This window comes from Rhagoletis pomonella, unplaced genomic scaffold, assembly GCF_013731165.1.
Source record: "Rhagoletis pomonella isolate Grant_MI unplaced genomic scaffold, Rhpom_1.0 Rhpom_scaffold_00016, whole genome shotgun sequence".
In the NCBI taxonomy this organism is placed as follows: Eukaryota; Metazoa; Arthropoda; class Insecta; order Diptera; family Tephritidae; genus Rhagoletis; species Rhagoletis pomonella.
In genome coordinates this window covers 725,455-736,219 of record NW_023458570.1, presented here as the reverse complement: position 1 = coordinate 736,219, position 10,765 = coordinate 725,455, and positions in this window count along the sequence as shown.

Genomic DNA, 10,765 nt, shown 5'->3' with positions numbered 1-10,765 from the left:
ATGTAAATCTCGTAAACTTACTTAATTTTGTATGGAAAATCAGTTTATTTACGAGGTTTACGCGATTACGAGCAATTTACGCGTTTCCATGAATACCCATACGTAGTATATGTTTCAATGGAATTGAATTCAATGTTAAATATTTGAATAAATCATTTAGATTTAGATAGCGTTTTTAGCAATTTATTTGAGAAAAATAACACATTTAGATTTTTGTTGGGATTTTCATTGATTTTAAATTTGCTATCCCAAAATAATTGATATCAAATAAAACACCTCTTTGAGGTAAAATTTTCGACTGACGAAAGCTGAACTAGAAACACAAAATTTATGATATCAATTTCGTGACGAAAATTATACGAATTTTTTTAACTGCCCTGGAAACTGACGCAAAATAGTGTTATTTATTCGGAACGTTGTAAAGTTCAAATAGAACTTTAGCAACGATTCGTATGAATGCAGTATATTTTGCTTAGCTGCCCATCCTTCTTTCCACGAAAAACTTGTGCGCCTAACCGAAAAAAACACTTAAGCGAATTTTCTTTACTACTTTAATGAGGAAGGTATTCGAATCCCTATAAAACCAAATAATGGAGGAGCACTTAGCACGAAGAAATTACTGGAAGTAAAATTTTTTCCAAATGGTATCTAATTATCTATATAACTACATAAAATGATAGCCGTTGTCGTTGTTCTGCGAAATGAGCAAAATAAATAAAAGCTTGTAAAATTAGGGTAAGTGTAGAGCCAATGCAGGTAAACGTAATACTTTCTTTGATAATTGATAATAGTTGAACATTTTTAACACAGGTATCGCTAATGTGCAGGTATGTTGAATGCATCTATCGGAGCAGTTTCCTTATAAATGTTAAAAATAATGACGCTGATTCACATTTTGGGGTAGGTATCTTAAATGTCCACTTAAGCACAAAGGCAGCAAAGCAAAATATACTGTAATACTATTTTGCGTCAGTTTCCAGGGCAGTTAAAAAATGCGTATAATTTTCGTCACGAAATTGATATCATAAATTTTGGGTTTCTAGTTCAGCTTTCGTCAGTCTAAAATTTGACCTCAAAGAGGTGTTTTATTTGATAAATTTTACTTTAAAAAATCTCACGACTATTATTTTTATTATTTATTTAGACTTAAAATAAATTTTAAGGCTAAAACGATAAAATAAGAGCACAAGCTACTCTGGCTATCGGCTGACTTAAAACTAGTTACAAATTGATATTAGATTTGCATATAACTATGTATGACATTATTCGTATGTCTATCAATATACTCATTAGTATTATAAGCTAAGTTCAAGGTATTATTACAAAGTAAGTTTGGATTTCTTTATAAATTGATATACATTGTCAATGTCATTTTGTGATGGAGTTTTCAAAACATTGGCTACATTTGTGATTCCAAACATAGATATCTTTGCATTATGTAAGCAAGGACATTCGTGTAAAATGTGTGAAATAGTAATACGTACGTTACAATACAAAGTCTTGTTACTGTCACACAAATACTGGTGCGTCGCATTTGTGTGTCCCATACAGGGGCGCACCCAGGAATATATTTTAGGGGGGGTTTTATATTCCTGAAGATATATCACCGGAAAATACTGAAAATTTGCTTGATAATACGCTCTTTAAAATACATTTATGCAAGTTTTATGTACAGTGTGCAATAAATAAATAAACGTTTTAAAATTCATAAACTGCACTTTATTTACATAAGATTAACAGAACTCAAACACTTTTAACCGACTTCAAAAAAGGGAGGTTATCAATTCGCCGGAATACATAACTTTTTTAGCACGTGAACCGATTTCAATAATCCTTTTTTTATTGGAAAGATGGTACCTCAAGGGTCGTCCCGTAATTTGGTTTAGAGATCCGATGATTGGATCATGAAGAAATTAACGGTACCCCTAAATTTGTATATGAGAATTGAAGTCGGTTGTGTTTCCTTAAAAACGACTTGTTTAATAAAAAGTTCTATAAACTCAAGATGCGCTCAACTTTCAAAAGTACCTAATAAAAATTTTTAAAAAAGAGTCAGTAAAAATTAATTTATTGATTCCATGAATTTTCGCACTTTTATGTTCATTTTTTCGATTTCTGGTTTCTGGTTTTCGATAGATGGTGATTTTTCACGATTGCTAAATTTTTTTAATATTTCGAGTTGCGAAAAAATTAACTGAACTCTCAAGAAAGACGAAAAATTCATATAAAACGACGGACGAGAAATGGAAAAGAAATTTTCTTCTACCAAATTTTCATAAATCAGTTTGCAGCTCTCAAGAAAAAAATGCTCGTATATTTATTTCCTCATGAAAATTTACAGCAAAAGCAAAGCGCTTTTTCAAGCAACAGAAATAATAATAAATATTTCTTATATTCAACAATTTTTATTGAGCTCGAGGCCGTTTTTTAATGAAAGTTTTATTGTGGAAAAGCAACAATAATTTGAAAAAATGGTAGAAGTGATAGCTATTTCAGAAATCACCGCATTTCCTCATCAGACTTCTTTCAGTAGGATTCGAACCGACGATCACCACTGACTCAGCCAGTTGCCTACGCACTGTGCTAAGTTTGTCTTGTTAATTATCGTTTGCTTTTTCCACTATTTTCATTTTTGTTATGCCAACAAACTTAGCACAGTGCGTAGGCAACTGGCTGAGTCAGTGGTGATCGTCGGTTCGAATCCTACTGAAAGAAGTCTGATGAGGAAATGTGGTGATTTCCGAAATAGCTATCACTTCTACCATTTTTTCAAATTATTGTTGCTTTTCCACAATAAAACTTTCATAAAAAACGGCCTCGAGCTCAATAAAAATTGTTGAATATAATTGTTATAAGGCCAAAAAATAACAAAAAAGAAATATTTCTTATAATTTCCTTGAGAGCTGGATTCTTAGCTTTAAGATGCAGTTTGTATTTGAGGTTATTAGCTTTAGGGGGGTTTGAACCCCAAAACCCACCCCTTGTGTGCGCTAATGGTCCCATACGAAGTCTGGAAAATGTCCTTATTTTATATTTGTTTGCTTCCGTGCGGTATTGAGATGGAATACCTTCTTTATTGATCTTTATTCTTCGTTTTAAGTTTTCTTCATTCTTTGTTTTTTATTGAGTGACAATGGTTATAATTTAATTAGTCGTTTTTTCTATTTTCCTTTAAAAGTGCTTTTATATGCCAGACAACGTCACATTTTTCAACAGTACCGTCAGTTGTTACAGGTGCGGGGCATGCTTTTTTTTCTAGGCAATGTCTGCTCGTTCATTGCCAAGTATACCAACATGGCTTCTTCTCCTCTTCTGATTTGGCACTGTACCCGCCTAAGCGATTATGGCCGAGTTTAACACAGCACGCCAGTCATTTCTTTTCTGTGCCAACTGACGCCAATTGGAAATGCCAAGTGAAGCCAAGTCCTTCTCCACTTGGTCTTTCCATCGCAGTGAGGGCCTGCTTCTTCCTCTGCTACCACCAGCGGGTTCCGAGTTGAATACTTTCAGAGCTGAAGCGTCGGTGTCCATTCGACCGACATGGCCAAGCCAGCGGAGCCGCTGTATTTTAATTCGCTACAATATGTCCATGTCGTTTTAAAGCTTATACAGCGGTACTCGCCGTCGCCAACGCGTAAAGGCCCGTAAATCTTCCGCAAAATTTTTCCCTTGAATACTCCAAGAGCCGCCTCATCGGATGTTGTCATTGTCCATGCTTCTGCGCCATATACCAGCACGGGCATGATGAGTGACTTATAGAGTGTGCTTTTCGTATGTCGAGAGAGAACTGTACTCCTGAATTGCCTACACAGTCCAAAGTAGCACTTGTTGGCAAGAGTGATTCTGTGTTGGATTTCTATGCTGACATTATTATCGGTGATAATGCTGGCTCCCAAGTAAGCGAAATTCCCTACTTTCTCGAAATTATAGCACGTACGTACAAAATTATAGCAGTGACGTAGATGACAAGGCGTGAATGTGCTGCCTGTTTGTTTGATGACAGGAGATACTTCGTCTTGTCCTCCTTTACCACCAGACCCATTCGATTTACTTCCTTATCTAACTTTGAAAAGGCAGAACAGACTTCGCGGTTCTTGTTACCGAAGATGTCGATGTCATTGGCGTACGCCTGCAATTTCACGCTCTTGTAGTAAATTGTTGTTGAGCGGTTGAGTTCTGCAGCTCTTATTATCTTCTTTAACATCAGATTAAAGAAGTCACATGAAAGAGAGTCGCCCTCTCTGAAACCCCGTTTGGCGGCGAACGGCTCCGGGAGGTCTTTCCCAATTCTGATGGAGCTGGTGGTATTGCTCAACGTCATTTTACACAGCCGTATTAGTTTGGCGGGGATGCCGAATTCAGACATAGCAGCATATTGTCAACTCCTTTTAGTGCTGTCGAAAGCGACTTTAAAGTCGACAAATAGGTGGCGGGTGTCGATCCTTTTCTCGCCGTCTTTTCCAAGATTTGCCAGGTTTAAAGCCACACTGATAAGGTCCAATCAGTTCCTTGAAGGTGGGCTTCAGTGTTTCGCACAATACACTCGATAAAACTTTATAACCTATGCTTAGAAGGCTGATCCCGCGGTAGCTGGCGCGAATGGCGGGGTCGGCTTTCTTGCGGATTGGGCAGAGCACACTTAAATTCCAGTCGTCATAGTCAGGCGGAGGAACATCGACTCCGTCATCATCGACTGGGGGATCGGGTTCTTCTTCTCCACAACTTTCCAAGCTGCTACCATTCAGTAGAGTGGAGAAATGTTCCCTCCATAATTTAAGTACGTTCTGAACATCGGTAACTAGGTCGCCATTGTTGTTCTTACAGGACGCAGTGATTTTAAAACCTTCCGTAAGTCGCCTAACTCTCTGGTAAAATTTTCGGGCATTCTTCCTGTCGGCCAGCATTTCAAGCTCTTCACAATCACGTATTTCGGCCTCTCTCTTCTTATTGCGGCAAATACGTCTCGCTTCCCTCTTCAGATCCTTATATGTGTGTTTAGCACGCGTTACGCCCGATCGCAACGTGACCCTATAGGCGGCATCTTTTTTATCTGCGGCTTCCTGACACTCCTCATTGTACCAATTGTTCTTTCGGGTTCGCTGAAATCAGACTACTTCTTCGGCGGCGATACTTAATGAGCGGGAGATGTGGTTCCACTGCACGATTGAGAGAAATAGAGATTGCGCCCATCGCGGTACCGTTAATCCGCTCTTTGTGATTTTGACAGAATCAGCTGTATTCGTGACGTCATCTTGGTGAAATTGTTGATTGTTAGCATACGAAAAAACCAAGTAACAATTTTAATATTTGCGTGTTAATATTTCTTTATGGTTGTTAACAATTACTGAGACATTACAAAGCAAAATGAAGTGTACAGTGGCAAATTGTAATAATGAAAACAAAAGGAAAACGTGCGATATAAGTTTTTTTTTCGTTTCCTACGGACGCAAGCTTCGCGAAAAAGTGGAAGCAATTCTGCCGGCGAGGAGATGCATTAAACAGCAAATCGAGCTATGTGCTTTGTGTGAGCTTCTACATGGAACTATGTTGGCGTTTCCTTGGTGAATTCTAGTAGATATATTTTCATGGTTAATGGAGACAGTTGCTGGTTTAGTTTGCTGACAATGACAAACAGACAAAGCAGTTTCTACAGTAAATACATACATAAACTGCACACCTACTTATTTTTGTTAGTACCTGATTATTTTTAATGCTGGTATGAGGCAATGCACATTTAAAAGTTCAGTTTAAATTATGTTTTACTTAAATAAAATATTTGTTTGCGAAGAAGCCATACTCACACACCCTCTCGAATATGGTACAAAAGTCGTGAAATCAAAGCTGTGGTGTTTGTGGTGGTTGTCTACCGTCCACAAATATAAATATGCAGTCTGCATGGCTTTTTACAATGTATGCTTTGTGGCGAGTCCAAATTCACTTTGCTGCACACCTTCCTTTTGGTCTAGATGTAATTGCAAATATTGTTAATACATGCATTTTTCAACATCCGGCATGTGCTAAAAATCGTACTTACCTAAAGGGCTACATATCCAAAATTATTTCTACGTGTTCTTAATTAATTATGGGTCGATTACGGATAGCAACGCAACTACAGTTCGCTTGCCAGCTAACAACGCAACTGGAAAGAAAATTTTTATTACGAATGGCAACTATCGTCAGTTGCTGTAGAGTTATCGATAATCGAAATTTGACAGTGCAACAACCAGCAAGCGGCTGTAAGCAAGTTGTGCGAGTAAAATGAAATTATTAAAATACAGAGTTTTAAAGAAAAGACTGCAATAAAGCTAAGTTCATCACAATTCTTTATTTAATAGTAAAATGTATGACACGCTTTTCAATTTTGCTCCTGAATACGCTCCAAAAACATTCCCAGCAACCACAAAAGTGTAGTCGGCTGTATACACACTTTGTAGCAACTGCAGTTGTCAGTTGAAAGTTGCCAGTTGCTATCTGTAATATTATTTTGGCAACTAGCAACCAACTGAAGTTCGATTACTATCGATAATCGACCCATTAATCTTTGTATATTTATTATATTATTATATTGGACCATTTAGTATTAATATTAACAAATTTTTCTGCATTGTTTACATATTCTTCTATGCGTTTTGGCATTTCTCTCTCGCAATTGCACCAAGATGACGCAATGGGCGAAATCTTTTATTCTATCATTCTTGGTTCCACTGCTCGCATATGTCGGTTTGTTGAAGAGCGCTCTCTGAGAGCAGGTGTGAGAGTCGAGTAGCGAATGCATTGGCTGTCTGCTGTGATTGCAGCTTTTCGACGTTAAGCTGTCCTTGCATATTTGGGCGCACATTTTTTGCGGCACAGAGGCGGGTGCGTATCTTGGCAGCAACAAGATAGTGGTCCGAGTCGATGTTTGGCCCTCGGAGTGTACGTACAGACAGCCAAGTAGCTTTATGGATATTTTTATGCTTGAACCTAATACTGCATACTACCATGTTTCGGGCCCCGGTGACGTCGATCAGCCTCAGTCCTTTGTCGGACATTTCGTCGTGGAGGCTGAATTTTCCGGCGGTGGTTCCAACGATCACTGCCTTGCCCACCGTGGCATTGAAGTCGCCAAGCACGATTTTGATATCGTGGCGGGGGCAGCGCTCGTACGTGAGCTCCAAGCGCTCATAGAAAAATCCTTGGATACCTCATCCTTCTCTTCCGTCGGCGCATGGGAGCAAATGAGTGAGATGTTGAAGAATTTCGCTTTGATGCAGATTATGGCTAGACGCTTGGCCACCGGAGGGAACGACAGTACTCGGCTACAGAGTCTCTCTCCCACCACAAATCCAACATCGAATTTGAGCTCGAAGTCGGAGTGGCCCCACCAAAGCTCCCTCTCTTTCTGCCGTGACCAAAAGTTCCACTCGGATTGGTTACCGCATCTCGCAAATGGGTTTATCACGTTGCCCAAAGTGCGCGAACGAGGACACAAGAGTCGGAACTGAGTATATCCGTGCATCGGTAGCTGAATACCTAGCACAATGACTATACCCCATTGCACTCCAACATGGTTAGGAATCAAAAAAAGTAATAGTTCATTTTGGCGATTAATTAGTTTTTCTCTAATTTGGCTAACAGTGGGCCATTTTAATATTGAATGGTTCGAGATGGATTTCAAAACTGAAAATTCTTGTTTTCTCGCATGTGCTTAGAGTTATATTAATAGCACCTGCCTCAGAAGTGAATACTGATGCGAATTCATGAAGAAGTCTGTGTTGAAGTTGTGACAGAAGTTGTGTTTAGCTCGTTCTTAATGGGGTATGCATTTTTATGCAATTCTCAAATATCTCTTCGCTGAACTTGGTGAAGTGATAAGTCGCTGGCATTTTCAGCTATGGTCAACGCTGAACCAGCTTGGCTCATCACAATGGTCAACGCTCAAGCAGCTTGGCTATCACACGGTGCTTTAAGCATCGCTCCCACTCCACTCCCGGAGTAATTTTTGGTATGGTAGTAAGCTACGGCTTACAAGCCACACTGGGGCTCTGCATGAATGCATCCCTGAATAAATCCCAGCTCATTGCACAGCAGCCTACGGCAGCTAGAGCATGACTCCTCCAATGGAGTCCCCCAATTGATACATGGTAAAAGGGTCACATCTTGCGCTACCGCTTCATCAGCCTGCCCGCATATCTCACTCTCTCTCTCTCTCTCTCGCATAGCAGGCATATGGAGTGCGTGCTTGGCTTGATGCGCACCTATACAGCATACGGGCTCATTGAGCTCGATACATAACCACTCGCAAAGGTAATCCCTACCTCCTCTACTACTCTAACTCGACCACAACTCTAAACCTGGTCTCCCGCTCTCCCTCAGCTAAATATGGTCCTTCGAGCCGGATCACCCGCGGCTTATGACACAGTCCACTAAACGATCAAGTCGTCTAGGGGGGGCAGGATGTTTAAGCGACTTATGCATTTCCCACATAAACCATGTGCAACGAACACACACACGCACTTGTATTGCACTCCCGCCCAAAACCAAGTGCAGCGAACAAACACACGCACTTGTGTTTAAAAGTAATTCGCTCGTTCTTAATTGGGTATGCATTTTTTATGAAATTCTCAAATATCTCTTCACTGAACTTAGTAAAGTGATAAGTCGCTGGCATTTTCAGCTAGGGACGTTCCGATACCGTCAAATTATCGATACCTACTTAAATGAGTTTACTCAAATCGTTATTTCGATACTACTTATATGAGTAAACCGAAAGTATCGATACCTACTTTTATCGATAATTTTTCATCCTTTTATATTCAAAAAAGTGAAAGTGATTTTCCGACGTTTTTCTGTGACATACCTTTTGCGTTATGCGTTTTTCATGCAAAATCCGAAAAATCACGACGAATAGCGACACATTGTATATGACACGGCGTAAATAACTAAAAATATGACTTTAAACACTTTTCATTTTTTATTTGAATTATTTTGTTGAATATGAACGAAAAATAAATAACCTATAAAAATTTTGGCGAACGTTCGAAAAGTACCTTCGATATCCAATGTTCATATCGAACCGAGAACGAACTCATAACCAACCTTGGTTTTCCAACGTTCAGAGTAAATTTGAAATACACTCGAAATGGGTTCGAAAAAAAATTAAAACCATAGTAACAAGAGAGAAAGTGAAATCCAGCTCATTCTCGAAGGAAAATATAAGACAATCGCTCTCTCACAATAAAATTTCAATTCGATGATGGGCTGGATTCATAATGAAGGGAAAATACATTGGATAACGAAGGTGCCCTTTTGCTGGAGAATGCCTTAGTTATCGAATCAAATACTAACCTATTGCACATTCGTTATCGAAGGTAAGACTAGAAAAAAAGATAGGTTTTCCAATCATTTTCGAATTGCTAACCAAGCCCAATGTTTATTGGGTAGCAATAGAAATTTATATTGTATTTACAATACAGTGAGTGGAAGACCGACCTATCCCGGCAGCCAGTTCGAAAACTACCTACCTAAGAACACTTTTCAAAAACGTCCTATTTCAGAAATTGATTGAAAGACGCCCTATCTCTGAAAACTTTTCAATCCTATTTTATAATTCGGTTCAAAAACGCCCTATCTCAACATTTTTTTCAATATATGTATTTTCAGTTGAGATAGGACGTTTTTGAACCAAATGCTAAATAGGGCGTTCTTGAAAAGTTTTCTGAGATAGGGCGTTTTACAATTTCTGTCTGAAATAGGGCGTTCTTGAAAAGTTTTCGGAGATAGGGCGTTTTCCAACTGGCTGCCGAGATAGATCGATCTTCCACTAAGGTGTCGATATGTATATTTCGTCATTAGTAACTATATGTATATTTATTCATTATTAGCAGGTCTATTCTGCACGTTACCGAAGATTTCGTGACCAGAAAATTGTATTACCAAAAAATGTTACCACTTCTTGTCACCGCGATTCTAGGTACGTTGGTAATGCAGTGAAAATATTCAGCAATTCAAGTATGGAGATTTGTGGAAATTCTTGTATTGCATATTTCACGGGGCAATATTTTGTTACCAGCTCATGAGATGGTAACCAAATTTACCGGTTACAGGAGCGCACAGAATGCGAAAAAGGTTTAAAAATTGACAGACACTTTAATTACCGGTTACACAATTTATGTTACCAGCGCAGAATAGACCTGTTAGACAACAATTTCAACCTTTGAAAGGTTCCCACAAAACTTAACGGTTTTAAAGCATTGCTTGCACTTTGCTGTGGTATCAGTAATTTTGTAAAAATATATCCATACTTTAGATTTTGGCGGTGTAATTGCTTAAAGCAAATCTATATATATAAAACAAAGTCGTGTTAATTACACCATTTATAACTCACGAATGGCTGGACCGATTTTTATGATATTTGTTTTTTGAATTCGTCTACCTTCTGAATAGCAGAATAACTATTAAAACAACCGCTAGGTGGCGTTGAAGTCGAGTTATTAGTAAAACCCGTATTTATGGTCCGATTCGCCTCATATTTGAGATATGTATTGACAATAGGAAAAACAATACCATTGTAAACAAGTTATTTTTAGCAAAAAAACCGACTTAAAAAAAAATATATATATATATATCATGATCGAATGATCGGATCTAAATCAGATTAGTTTGAGACCACCTCTGAGACACTTGCCGATGCAAAATTATCGAAATCGGTTGGCGTGGTCCTAAGTTATGCGGTATCATACATAAAAAAAAAAACAAAATATTCCAACGAACTGATAACCTCCTC